The sequence below is a fragment of the Cherax quadricarinatus genome, chromosome 4, assembly GCF_038502225.1.
Source record: "Cherax quadricarinatus isolate ZL_2023a chromosome 4, ASM3850222v1, whole genome shotgun sequence".
Lineage (NCBI taxonomy): Eukaryota > Metazoa > Arthropoda > Malacostraca > Decapoda > Parastacidae > Cherax > Cherax quadricarinatus.
In genome coordinates, this window is record NC_091295.1 from 51,972,179 (window position 1) to 51,987,470 (window position 15,292).

The 15,292-nt window shown below is 39.1% G+C and overlaps 1 long non-coding RNA gene across 1 annotated transcript; it reads left to right on the forward strand.

Annotated features, from left to right (window-relative positions):
- Positions 1-8,279: 8,279 nt before the first annotated feature.
- Positions 8,280-9,219, forward strand: LOC138854331 (uncharacterized). Its single transcript, XR_011393528.1, has 2 exons — positions 8,280-8,375; positions 9,131-9,219. It is a non-coding gene; the product is annotated as an uncharacterized lncRNA (long non-coding RNA).
- Positions 9,220-15,292: the final 6,073 nt, after the last annotated feature.

A 15,292-nucleotide genomic window follows, 5' to 3' on the forward strand; every position in this document is an offset into this window, starting at 1 on the left:
TTGTTACACGGGAGTGAACGGGTTGGGTAGGTCGCTTACCGAAAGGCTTCGCAGGTTCGGGTCTTGTTGCTGGTTTGATAACCTGGCTGCTTTCAGATTGTACCAACCTCTGGGAAATCTCAAAGTTGTCTGCCAGCACAGCAGTCTGTAACAACGTCGTTTGCGGATGGCCAACAAGATACTGGCGAACTCCCTCTGGAAAATTTGCATACAAATCTTCTAGTAACATTAATTGTGATAGATCTTTTAAAGTCGTGACCCGAGAAGCTCGACACCAACGTTCAAACGCCACTGCTTTCCCTCGGGCAAAATCTAAATAAGTTTGTCCTGTTTGCCGTTTCATGGAACGAAAAGCTATTTGGTAACTAATAGGGAGCATGTCATATGCTTCTAAAATAGTTCTCTTTACTACGTCGTACTGGACATAAAACTCATATGGTAAGGAGGCGACATAAGACTGCGCCTTTCCATATAGAGACGTGTGCAGCAATGTGGTCCATTTGTCTTTGGGCCAGCCCATTGAACGTGCCTGATTCTCAAAAATTTCAAAGAATTCATCTAAGTCTGTTTCGTTAAATTTAGGTACCATCAGAGCTGCTTTATGCAAGTCAAACCCGGTTACCGTGCTCTTCACGTCTCTTTCTTCCGGAACTCCCTTCTGCTTTGTTTCAAAACGAAACCTTTCACGCCTAAATTCTTCCTCGTTTAGACGTCTTCTAGCTTCGATTTGAGAGTTTTGTAATAGTAATATGCGTTCTATTCTCTCTAGTTGTTCAGACGTGAAATTCCCAAGAGGTAATGACACCGAGGGGAATTCGGGCGTCTTCTCCGGAAGTATTTTGGGACGAGCACCAGTCCTAAAATTATCCCCGTCATTTGACTGAGGGTTCGTTCCAACCACCGATACATACTCCGGGGAAATGAACGGGAGAGAGCTTTGAGACTGGACTGAGTAGTAAGGGCTTGTAAACCCTGGTTCAACTTCATTATTTAAGGCAGTTCCCGTCCGTGGGATTTCTACTTCCTCGAACTGGGAAATAAAACTATCTTCCGAATCTAGTTCTGGCATTGCTTGGGATTTCGGAAATAATCTTTCCTTAATTAGGGACCTAAGAGTCTCTGCGCTATGGTATCTATTATAAGGTATATCTAACTGTCTAGCTATTTGCCAACACGTCTGTAATTTTAAAGTGTCAAGAGTAGCCTCTATTAATTCATCTAATAATGACTTAATTTCTGGATCCATTTTCTTAATTCTCGCAAGGGAGCTTAATTTTAATGCAAAACAAATATGTACTTCAGGGTAAGTAACTCCCGGACAGACAACCCATTTGTTACGACTTAATCTTCACCGTAACAATAGGGGCACAAATAACTCCATTTTTTTTTTTTTTGTTAGTTTTATTTTATTACCAATCATTTAGTTTCATTGGTATTTGGTTAGTGAATTAAAATAACCACAAGCAATTATAAATGAAACACTATTCAGCAAGAAACCCAATCTTACGTTCAAATTCTCATTAACAGAGCATGATACAATAATTTCAATTAATAATCTACTAATCTCACCATTTAACTCTTTTAGAAAGGTCTGGGGTAACGAAATAGTTATCTTTCATAAGTGACATGAATTACCAGACTTCAGGAAACTAATGGCAAAGGCAAGACAATAGACTTGGTAAAAAGTTTTAGTTTAAGCTAGGAGCTTTGGGTTGAAGACCCGTACCGAGTTAGAGCTAGGAGCTGACTGACTCACTCAACTACTTCATAGTATGACTTCAGCTCGGCCAGAAGGCGACGCGTGGCATCAATTCTAGAACCACCAATTGGTCACTACAGTAGTGGTTACACATTCGTAATACCTAACCTAATAATAATATAATATATTATTATTATTATATATTATTATCGGGTACAGTATGAATCATCAAAAGTACTCTCATTGTATTATATTTATTATTATTTTATTATTTTTTTATTATCACACTGGCCGATTCCCACCAAGGCAGGGTGGCCCGAAAAAGAAAAAACTTTCACCATCATTCACTCCATCACTGTCTTGCCAGAAGGGTGTAGTGTAAAGCACCCTTCTGGCAAGACAGTGATGGAGTGAATGATGGTGAAAGTCTTTCTTTTTCGGGCCACCCTGCCTTGGTGGGAATCGTCCAGTGTGATAATAAAAAAATAATAAAATAATAATAAATATAATACAATGAGAGTACTTTTGATGATTCATACTGTACCCGATAATAATATATAGTCGAACCTGCTTTATCTAGCTAGTAATAAAGTGGTTCGCGATATATTATTACAGAACTTATTTTAACCAGGCCTTTTATTTTTGTATATAATGGAGTGAAGTAGGGGCGCGTAACAATGCGTCATTAGGAGGTCACTTAGGAATTACAAAAACCTTGTATAGAATTGCAAAAGAATTTTATTGGCCAAAATTAAAGAAAGATGTGAAGAATCATATTAGCTGTTGCCGAGAATGTCAGCAAGTTGGAAAACCTGGACATTCCATTAAACCTGCACCTCTCCAACCTATACCTGCTGATGGAGAACCTTTTGCAGATTTAATTATAGATTGTGTAGGTCCACTACCTAGGTCAAAGTCTGGAAATCAATATTTATTTACGATTATGGATAAAGTAACCAGATACCCTGAAGCAATTCCCATGCGTAGTATTAATACTAAAGCTATTCTCAAAGCTTTTACAAAATTCATTTCTTGTTTTGGCATTCCTAAAACTATTTAAAGTGATCAAGGTACTAACTTTACTGCCAAAGCATTTAGGGAAGTATTAACTAGGTTAGGGATAATCCACAACTTATCCACTGCCTATCATCCTCAGTCCCAAGGCGCCTTGGAAAGATTCCATCAGACGTTAAAAACTATGATGAGAACTTTTTGCATTTTCTTTTCCTACAGACTGGGATGAGTCACTACCTTTGTTGCTGTTCTCAGTACGAGAGACGGTGCAAGAGTCTACAGGGTATAGTCCGTTTGAGCTGATCTTTGGGCACAATGTACGAGGTCCTCTTCGGGTGCTCAAAGAAGGATGGATGGGAGAAGACGTTAGCTCGACACTCTACAACCCGTCTTCAAGGTTGCAGGTGGCACGTCAGTTAGCAAAGGCTAACCTAAAGACAGCTCAAAGAAAGATGAAACAGAGGTATGACAGAAGTGCAAAATTTCGCTCCTTCCATCCAGGAGACAATGTGTTGGTGCAGGAACCTATACCTGGCCACACCTTGAAAGCTAGATTTATGGGACCTATGCAGATTGTAAGTAGATTATCTGATGTAAATTATGTGGTAGCTCCCATTGATAAGACCTCAAAAACTAAAACTTACCACATTAATCAATTAAAATCTTTTCATACACCAGATAAAGTCCCAGTAATGACTCTGTCCTCTACCTCTGAGGACGACTCTGATTCTTTGCACTCTATCTCTGAAATTAATATTAAACTTTCAAATTCTGTCCTCCTCAAGGATCCTAGCCCTTTAACCCTTTCAGGGTCCGTCCCGTAGATCTACGGCTTTACGTTCAGGGTCCAAACCGTAGATGTACGTCATGAGCTCAGCTCACTCTGATAAACTGTGAGTGGTAAATTTGAGCCTAGATATGAGAGAATACATCTATGTGGTATGTGTGCACCACATAAAACAAATCCTGCAGCACACTGTGTATAATGAGAGAAAAAAAACTGAGACCATGATTTTCGATTAAAACAGCGACTTTGCAGTGTTTTTTCGTATGTTTTTTATAGTTGTATTTGTGATTTCTTGGTCTCATTTGGATAGAATGGAAGACATATTACAGAAATAGAGATAATTTTGATTGGTGTTAGCACTGGAAATGGCTTGAAATTGAGCTCAAAGTGGCGGAAATGTTAAATTTTTGCCGATGTTCAAGAGTAAACAAATGACCTCACACGTCTAATACACGCCAGCTGGTGGGTCTAATATACATTCACAAATGTGGTGATGATATTTATACAATTATTACAATATTGCATAACAGTAAATCTTCTATTTTTTGGTGTGAATAAAAATTCATTATGTGAATAAAAAATCAAAATGGAATTTATTTGTAAAGCCTCAAAACATAACTAATAAACAGAGGAAATGTTAGTTTAGTGCCAGGAATACCTACATTGTTTATTCTGGACCCTATTTTGAAATTGGAATATTTTGAACTTTGTGTTAAATTGGCCAAATTACCAATTTCCGGTCACTTTATTTTGTAGTTGAAACAGTTGACTTGGCGATTTCTTGTGCTCAATCGATAGAATAGAAGTAATACTAGTGAAATAGCTGAGAATTTGGTCGACTGGAATATTGTAATTGGCCTAAAATGGGAGTCAAAGTCGGCAATATCGCCGATTCGTAAATATCGCTGACACATCAAAATTCACGAGAGCATAATTTCGTCAATTTTCCATCAAATTTTGTACTTTTTGTTTCATTACATTCACAAAAAGATTCTCTACCATTTCATAAGAAAAAATAAATTTTTTTTTTTTTTAAAATTCTTGGACACTGGGGCACCACTTCAGATTTTGGCCTTGGACCCTGAAAGGGTTAATGGAGGGATTATCTGAAATGCAAGCAACAAATTTAACGGAGCTTCTACAGTCATATCCTAATATTTTTTCGGATGTGCCGAAAAAATGTATGTTAGGTTATCATGATGTAGATGTGGGAAACTCTAAACCAATTAAACTCTCCCCCTACAGAGCTAATCCTGAAAAGCAGAGGCTACTTCAGCAGGAAGTAGAATTTTTGTTAAAGCATGGTTTAGTGGAGGAGTCATCTAGTCCATGGGCTTCACCGTGCATCCTTGTGAAGAAGGCTGATGGAGGGTTTCGTATGTGTACAGACTACCGTAAGGTGAATGAGGTCACAATTACAGATGCTTACTCTCTTCCTCGTGTGGATGATGTAATTGACTTTGTGGGTAAGGCTACTTTTGTGTCCAAGTTAGATCTCCTTAAAGGCTACTATCAGGTACCTTTGATGGATAAGGCAAAGGAAATCTCTGCCTTCGTAATTCCAGGAGGTCATTATCAATACACAGTTACCCCCTTCAGAATGAAAAATTCCCCCTCTTCATTCCAGAAACTTATCCATCAGGCTATTAACAGACTTGAAGGCACGGCAGCATACCTAGATGATATTGTTGTGGTGTCTGATACTTGGGATCAACACCTACTTAGACTTAAGGCTCTTTTTGAGACCTTTAAGAGTTCCCATTTAACAGTTAATTTATCTAAATCTTCCTTTGGCCAGGCCACTGTCACTTTTCTAGGCCATGAAGTAGGTAGTGGTAAAGTTGCACCTAAACTTGCTGAAGTTCTTGCTATTAAAGATTGTCCAGTTCCTCATGATAGGAAATCTCTTCAACGTTTCCTAGGCATGATAGGATTTTACAGAAGATTCTGTAAGAATTTCTCAGATATTGTAGCCCCTCTTACCTCTCTTACCAGTCACAAAGTTCCCTTTAATTGGACCTCAGACTGTAACACTGCTTTTAATAAAGCAAAAAGATTATTGTGTACTGCACCCATTCTCTTGTCTCCAGACTTCTCCAAACCTTTTTCATTACAGGTTGATGCTTGCGAGTCTGGGGTTGGGGCAGTACTATTACAAATCGGGAACAAGGAGTTGCAGCCTGTAGCATACTTTTCAGCCAAGTTCCAGCCACATCAGAGGGCTTACTCTACCATTGAAAAGGAAGCCCTCGTGCTGGTACTGGCTTTGGAGCATTTTGATGTTTATGTGGGCCAGACATCGCAGGTGGTCACAGTCTACAGTGATCACAATCCTTTAGTATATCTCCAAGCCATGAAGAACCACAACACAAGGCTTATGCGCTGGACGCTAAGGCTGCAGCCCTATAATATTTCCATTAAATATATTGCCGGCAAAGAAAATATGTTGGCAGACTCTTTATCTAGAGTCTAATATTTTTATTTATTTAGGTTAGGATGTTATTTGTGGTAACCCCTTTTCACACTTTTTTTTTTTATCCCCTGGTGTGGGGTTTTTTTTTTAGTGAGGGGATGCGGGCTACCGTCCGCCTGTATCTTGGACCTATGCTAGCCTGACTGACTGCTGTCTCACTCTTAAGTTTAGGGTTTGGCTTTTGGTCACGAGAAAAGCTGAGCTCTATCTAAGAGTTGGATGGTGGAGAGGAAAGGCGGTCCCATTATTTTGTGCCATGGCGGCACGGTTACCACTGGGAGGTGGCAGCCTAATCCTGAGCCTTCTCGGGGTGGGGGTGTGGCATGCAAAGAGTACGTAACCTTTATTCGGCGCATGTACACACCCTCATTTACAGGCTATCTCCCCCAACCAGCGAACCAGGTTGCTAAGAGTTGATGATGGGGCCCCGTCGTTCAACTAGTGACCAGGTTCTAGCCAATAAGAAGATGGTTTTGGCAATCGCAGAGGTTATGTGGGTACCACTCTCCTGTCTGCCCTTGTCATTCCCATTCTAGAGCTGGTTGAAGCACGGTCTGCTATCTTGTGGCTTCTATTTCTGCCTTGCTTACCGTGGAGTGCACTATACTTATCACTGTACATATTGCTGTTCTAAATTGGTGAAGGATAATATAAGTCTAAACTTTTTCTGCTGTGTTTATTTTGCTCCCATTACACCCGGGATAACAGGCCATTTGGGTTGTAATATCCACTTATTGAGGAATACAGAGACAGACAGTATAATAACCTGTGTGACATGTCAAGATATCTTATTAGTGAAAATAAGATACCAGATATACTAAGCAAATTTCCTAAATTTGCTTGTAACAGATAAGTGAACTATAGATATGTAGATATAAATCTATATGTATTCCTGTTAACCCTTTGGGGCCTAGTTCCTAGGCCTTTTGTGTATCCATATGTTCTTGTGCTACCGTCCACAGGATGAATATGGGGTGCACAATAAACTAGCCACTTCAGTGGCAAAATAAAAAAAAAAAATAATATAGCGCTTGTTTACTAATATAATAATATGTACTAGTAGCTATCCCATATAACCCAGAATAACCCGAGAAGACAGGCAGTGTGGCATATTTCTATTGGGGTCCTATTTGGTTCTCCCCAGGATGCACCTTATAACTATCGACTAACCCTTTAACCCGTAAACGGTCCAAGCAGATCTACGTTCACGTGTAGTGCTCCAAAAGTAGATCTACATTTTTTTACACATTTTCAAATGTAAAAAGAAAAAAATTACTTTTTTTTACATACTTTTAAATGTTGAAAAAACGTATATATACGTTTGGACCGTTTACGGGTTAAAGAAGAAAATTTGATTCGGATTATTAGTAACTCAGAATAACCTATTGAGGCCCTTTGATCATCCTAGGATATTACTTGCCCTAGTCAGCTAACACCCAAGTACCTACTTACCAGTAGCTAGGTCCCAGTGGAAATAAGTCTGACTCTTTTGGGTTATCCTAGGTAATCTATGTTGCTATGTTTGATAATTTATATAACTGTATTTATATATACGTGTACCTGAATAAACTTACTCAACCATAAATACCTAGGTATCTACAGTATTTACTGCTAGGCAAGAAGAGCAGCAGGTGTTGGGTGAGTTTCTCATACATCTTTCCTAGTTCATGGCACAACCTGGGGTCCTGTCAGGTGTAAGCCTGACACTACCTCTGCACTAATGAATTTTAAGCAAGATTAGATACAGCCCCATTGTGTGGTTACTATGACATACATGACTTATGAAGGATGCCCATTCTCAGATGTTGCATAATACATATAGGTTAATGCTTCCTTATGAATATAAAAATAATGAGATACTGTATACAGCACTTCACATGCCTAGAAGAAAAAACTATGCTTACATATCACCCTATTACAGGATAGTTTTGCCTGTCATTATAACAGAATGGTTTTCCAGCTACATATGCTCTGAAACACAGGTTTAACACTTAGTTTTAATCATAAAAATAATAATCTATAACACAGGATGGTGTCCCTTTCATATATACTCCGTAACACAGGATGGTTCTCCTGACGTATTCCTTAATACAGGATAGTTTTTATATACTCCATTGCAAAGGATAGTTTTTTCCAGTTATATTTTTTCACATTGTATGGTTTCCTTGTCATAATTCATAACATTGTCATGAAGCAGACTTTGAATGCAAATGCAGAAGATGTGGCTTAGGTGTGATATGTATAATTTGTGAATAATAACTATTATTTTATATATAAGCAATATTACTAGTAATTTATATTTTTCAGATGGAATTATGTCTATACCATATATAAGGCAGTGACTAGACACAACCAAGAAAAAAATCCTGTGGTTTCCATGTACACTTTTTTAAGATAAAATGGTACTCTTATAATGTATATATATAAATTAGGAGCAATTATATTAATTTTATGAAAGACATTGGTTTCAAAATCAGTTATGTACAGCTACAGAGCTAGAACATTATTGTAATAAAGTTGGCAGAATTAAGCAAGTAAGTTTGTTCAGGTATACACAAATACAGTTACATAGAATTATCATACATAGCAGCATATGTGTAGAGAACCTAGGATAACCCAAATAAGTCAGACAGTAAAAGGACATAAGTGCAACTAATGTGACATTTTATTGTGGCAACGTTTCACTCTCCAGGAGCTTTGTCAAGCTCCTGGAGAGCAAAACGTTGCCACAATAAAATGTCACATTAGTTGCACTTGTGTCCTTTTACTTTAGAACATTATTCACAATTCTGATTAGATTATAATCTTTAAATCAACCTAAGCATTCAAAAAATATCAACTTTGCATATGCAGTGTTTTTCATTTATTAGATTAAGTTCTAGTGATAAGGAATAATGTTAAAATACTTAATACTCAGCACAGTCAGTGACTTTCCGGTAAGTTTGTAGTCCAAGTCATGTTTTTTTTTTTTACTATGTAATTTTTTTTAAATAGAAGTTACTCGTTTTTATTTTCAAATTTGGTTTAAAGATTGAAGGAAATGGTAAAATTTGCATTTGCAGTACATACTGTACAAATATTATACTGAACTTTTGCATTTTGCCAGAATTCAATCAAAAAAATTGTAATTTTATTGTGCTGACATTATCTTCCATAGGATTTGAAATCATTGCACGAGTTGGGTGCATGGTCTCAGCATGTACCACTGCCTCGTGTATTAGATCTGGCTATCGAAGTGTTAGAGTTCTGCCGCAAGAAAAATGTCATATAACCTAACTATTTGGAAGATATTCTTCCGATCTTATCCTTTGCATTGCCCCATAATGCTAAGGGATGTTCCCAGCTTCTGCAGTCTCTTCCTATGTAAGCAAAATTAGAATTAAGCATATAGAAATTTTTGCTGAGTGTGCCACTATATTTTCACTCAAAATCTTTCAGACATCAGTTCATATTTGTTCTTCATGTATGTTTATAGGAATTTCTATAACATACTGCACTCTTTGTACTGTACTATATATTATCAAATTGTTAACACTAATATTGGTAATAATGTTGGTTGAATTACCACAGTAGTTGTACAGTGGACCCCCGCATAACGATTACCTCCGAATGCGACAAATTATGTAAGTATATTTATGTAAGTGCGTTTGTACGTGTATGTTTGGGGGTCTGAAATGGACTAATCTACTTCACAATATTTCTTATGGGAACAAATTCGGTCAGTACTGGCACCTGAACATACTTCTGGAGTGAAAAAATATCGTTAACCGGGGGTCCACTGTACTTGTGTCCTTTACCTAACGCTAATATTGGTGTTCCTAGTTGCTTTTAGTTTGTACACAAATATATCAGAAAATAAGAGCATGAAAATAAATATGTAGCCATTTTTTTTTGGCACTATCATGACTCCAGTACAGTTCTATATACAGTGGTACCTCGAGTTACGAACTTAATTCATTACAGAAGGCTGTGCGAGTGCCGATACCGAATGAATTTGTTCCTATAAGGAATATGTAATATAATTAGATTAGTCTGTTTCAGACCCCCAAAAATACACTTACAAAAGCAGTTACAAAACTACACTTACATAATTGTTCGAATTGGGAGTTGTTCGAAACTCAAGGTACCATTGATTTGTAGATAAATATGTAGTGAGACAAAAGTTATGTAGATACACCTACATAGTTGCTGTAGACAGGTATACATGTCCAGTATATACAATTCTTTAACTTACCTTTAATTAATATTGTTTGTTTCCAGTGAGACCTGGCTTAAGCAGGACACAATAGATATCTACCCTCTACCAGGATACACAGCAATTCACAACTGCAGACCAAACCAAGTTGGGGGTGGTATTGCAATCTATTACTCTAACCAATTATTTTGTATTAGCACCACTTGCTTTAGTGATGAATATGGGGAATACATTTTTGCTAATTTTACTGTAAAAAACCTTAAGACACCTATAACAATCGGTGCCATTTACCGGATACCTCACACAAACATCCCAAATTTCAGTGAGAAATTAAAGTCACTAATAACAAACAGACAAATGAATAAGCACCACCTTCTCTTAGCTGGAGACTTCAACATCAACCTTGGATTACTAGATGATCAGCCTGTAACTGATTTCATCAACAATATGAACAACACACTTCTCATACCAACAATAACTAAACCAACCAGGCTCACTGAGACAAGTGCAACCATAATAGACCACATATGGACCAATATACTAGCCCCCCTTAAAGTGCAGGCATTGTACTTCCCATTTCCAGGACTCAAGTCCGACTATATGAAAATAACCGGTTTCCCTGAATCCCTTCACTAAATATTACCCTGCTCACACTCCAACAGATCGTCAGGTCCCAAGTATCATTCGTCTCCATTCACTCCTATCTAACACGCTCATGCACGCTTGCTGGAAGTCCAAGCCCCTTGCCCACAAAACCTCCTTTACCCCCTCTTTCCAACCCTTTCGAGGACGACCCCTACCCCTCCTTCCTTCCCCTATAGATTTATATGCTTTCCATGTCATTCTACTTTGATCCATTCTCTCTAAATGACCAAACCACCTCAACAACCCCTCTTCTGCCCTCTGACTAATGCTTTTATTAACTCCACACCTTCTCCTAATTTCCACACTCTGAATTTTCTGCATAATATTTACACCACACATTGCCCTTAGACAGGACATCTCCACTGCCTCCAACCGTCTCCTCGCTGCTGTATTTACTACCCAAGCTTCACATCCATATAAGAGTGTTGGTACTACTATACTTTCATACATTCCCTTCTTTGCCTCCATAGATAACGTTTTTTGACTCCACATGTATATATATTTATTTTAACAAGTCGGCCGTCTCCCACCGAGGCAGGGTGACCCAAAAAGAAAGAAAATACTTTCATTATCATTCAACACTTTCACCTCACTCACATATATATACTCTGATAATTATACTCATGTTTACCTGTACCTAAATAAACTTACACACTGTGCTGGCATGCAGGTACACATTAAAATCATTAAGAGTGTCTTATTAGTCTCAAAGATGCCATATTAATAATGATAATAATAATACTAAAATGCAATAATAATCACTCTGAGGCACATTAAATGTCATATATTACATTACTATAGATATTTTTATTAATCCATCTATGATATTTTTTCAAAATTATACAGTGGACGCTTGGTTATCAGCCATTCCAGATATCGGCCAATTCGGTTATCGCCCGTTTTTTTGGCCGAAATTTTATTCCAGTTACCGGCCATTATTTTGCTTATCGGCCGTATTGGATGCGTCCACCAGCTGCTCGTGCATTCATGAGTCAGTCTGGCTGTGTCTCTGGGCAAGTGTAAAAACTTCTGCTCATTCATCCAAACATTTCGCTATAATCTATTGTTTTTGGTGGTTACTGATTGGGTGCAACTGCAAAATAAGCCATGGGCCCAAAGAAAGTTCCTAGTAAAGTTCCTTTGGTAAAGAAAGTGAGAAACACGATGGAATTTAAGAAAGAAGTTGTTGAAAAGTATAAGAGTGGTGTTTGAGTGCTAGAACTTTCTGGCAAAGAAAGTAGAAATCAAGGAAGCTAATGTTGCAAAAGGAAGTTTAGTAGGGAGGCAGGGAGTGAAGCAGGCAGGCAGGACCCCAGTGAAAATATGTCACTCTGCCTGACTTTTTTTGGGTTATCCTAGGTTCTTTACACATATGCTGTGAAAGGGAGGCAGGGAGTGTAGCAGGGAAGCAGGGAGTGCAGCATGCATGCAGGGAGTGTAGCAGGGAGGCAAGGAGTGTAGCAGGCAGGCAGGGAGTATAGCATGGAGGGAGGGAGTGTAGCAGGGAAACACGGAGTGTGGAAAGAAGGCAGGGAGTGTAACAGGCAGACAGGGAGTGTAGCATGGAGGGAGGGAGTGTTGCAGGGAAGCAGGGAGTGCAGCAGGCATGCAGGGAGTGTAGCATGGAGGCAGGGAGTGTAGCAGGGAGGCAGGGAGTAGCATGGAGGAAGGGAGTGTAGCATGGAGGGAGTGTAGCATGGGAGGGAGTGTAGCAGGGAGTATGGAAGGGTGGCAGGGAGTGTAGCAGGCAGGCAGGGAGTGTAGCAGGCATGCAGGGAGGAAAGTAACCCCAGAGAGGGCTTTGATACCTGAAGTCCTTATGGAGGGAGATTCCCCTTCCAAAAAATAATCAGTCCTCCCTCTCTCCTCCTCCCTGTCTTCCATAAACCAACAAGAGTCTTCAATAAAGGTATGTAATAGTGATTTAAATGTTCATTTTTTAATTTATTTACAGTAGACCGTCATTTAGCACAGTAGTTAAATTCCTGAAAAGTGCCGTGTTAGGTAAAATCGTGTTAGATAAACTGAGGAACTTATGGGAAAAATAGGGTTACGATTCTGGGAGCCCCCAAAAAGCCAAACAACTTTTTTTTGGCCTCCACATCTTCCAAAAATATAAGTGAATATGTAGTTGTGGTTCACTGTTGTGATGTAGTATGTTGTTTTTACTGCTTAACCCTTTCAGGGTTGGTGCCGTACTAGTATGGCTTGCACACCAGGGTGGGTGCCACACTAGTACGCCTAAATTCTAGCGCCTTCAAATCTAGCGAGAGAAAGCTGGCAGGCCAACATATGAAAGAATGGGTCTATGTGGTCAGTGTGTGCAGTTACAATTAAATCTTCATCAGAGTACAAAACAAATTCTGGCCACAAAATAGAGCGAAACACCAACGTCAAAGACCTGAGAGTGATCATGTCAGAGGATCTCACCTTCAAGGACCATAACATTGTATCAATCGCATCTGCTAGAAAAATGACAGGATGGATAATGAGAACCTTCAAAACTAGGGAGGCCAAGCCCATGATGACACTCTTCAGGTCACTTGTTCTATCTAGGCTGGAATATTGCTGCACACTAACAGCACCTTTCAAGGCAGGTGAAATTGCTGACTTAGAAAATGTACAGAGAACCTTCACGGCGCACATAACAGAGATAAAACACCTCAATTACTGGGAGCGCTTGAGGTTCTTGAACCTGTATTCCCTGGAACGCAGGCGGGAGAGATACATGATTATATACACCTGGAAAATCCTAGAGGGACTAGTACCGAACTTGCACACGAAAATCACTCACTACGAAAGCAAAAGACTTGGCAGACGATGCAACATCCCCCCAATGAAAAGCAGGGGTGTCACTAGCACGTTAAGAGACCATACAATAAGTGTCAGGGGCCCGAGACTGTTCAACTGCCTCCCAGCATACATAAGGGGGATTACCAACAGACCCCTGGCAGTCTTCAAGCTGGCACTGGACAAGCACCTAAAGTCGGTTCCTGATCAGCCGGGCTGTGGCTCGTACATTGGTTTGCATGCAGCCAGCAGTAACAGCCTGGTTGATCAGGCTCTGATCCACCAGGAGGCCTGGTCACAGACTGGGCTGTGGGGGCGTTGACCCCCAGAACTCTCTCCAGGTAATAAAAAAAATCCTGCAGCACACAGTGTATAATGAGAAAAAAAACTCCGACCGTGTCTTTGGTTTAAAACAGCGACTTTGCAGTGTATTTTCATATGCTATTTATGGTTGTATTCCAGTTTTCCTGGTCTCATTTTATAGAATGAAAGACATATTACGGAAATTGAGATGATTTTTATTGGTTTTACAATGAAAAGTATCTTGAAACTGAGCTCGAAGTAGCAGAAATGTTCGATTTTTGCCAAAGTTCAAAAGTAAATAAATCAAGCCACGTGTCCAATACACATCAACTGGTGAGTCTAATATTCTTTCATAAGTGTGCAGATATTATTTATACAATTTCTACATCATTTCTATACTAATGCAGTAGTCTGCATAACAGTAAATCTTCTATTTTTTGTGAGAATAAAAATTCGAAGTAGAAAGCAAAAGAAATATAACAGAGGCCTGGAGACGTGACTAATGAACAGAGAAAATGTTATTTTAGTGCCAGGAATGTCTGTCTTGTTTATTCTGGACCCTAGGTTGGTAGACAGCAACCACCCAGGGAAGTACTACCGTCCTGCCAGATGACTGTGAAACAAAAACCTGTAACTGTTTTGCATGATGGTAGGATTGCTGGTTTCTTTTTCTGTCTCATAAACACGCTAAGATAACAGGGATATCTTGCTACTCCTACTTACACTTTGGTCACACTTCACAGACACGCACATGCATATATATATATACATACATCTAGGTTTTTCTCTTTTTTCTAAATAGCTCTTGTTCTTTTTTATTTCTTCTATTGTCCATGGGGAAGTGGAAAAGAATCTTTCCTCCGTAAGCCATGCGTGTCGTATGAGGCGACTAAAATGCCGGGAGCAATGGGCTAGTAACCCCTTCTCCTGTATACAATTACTAAAAAAGAGAAGAAGAAAAACTTTATAAAACTGGGTTGCTTAAATGTGCGTGGATGTAGTGCGGATGACAAGAAACAGATGATTGCTGATGTTATGAATGAAAAGAAGTTGGATGTCCTGGCCCTAAGCGAAACAAAGCTGAAAGGGGTAGGAGAGTTTCAGTGGGGGGAAATAAATGGGATTAAATCTGGAGTATCTGAGAGAGTTAGAGCAAAGGAAGGGGTAGCAGTAATGTTAAATGATCAGTTATGGAAGGAGAAAAGAGAATATGAATGTGTAAATTCAAGAATTATGTGGATTAAAGTAAAGGTTGGATGCGAGAAGTGGGTCATAATAAGCGTGTATGCACCTGGAGAAGAGAGGAATGCAGAGGAGAGAGAGAGATTTTGGGAGATGTTAAGTGAATGTATAGGAGCCTTTGAACCAAGTGAGAGAGTAATTGTG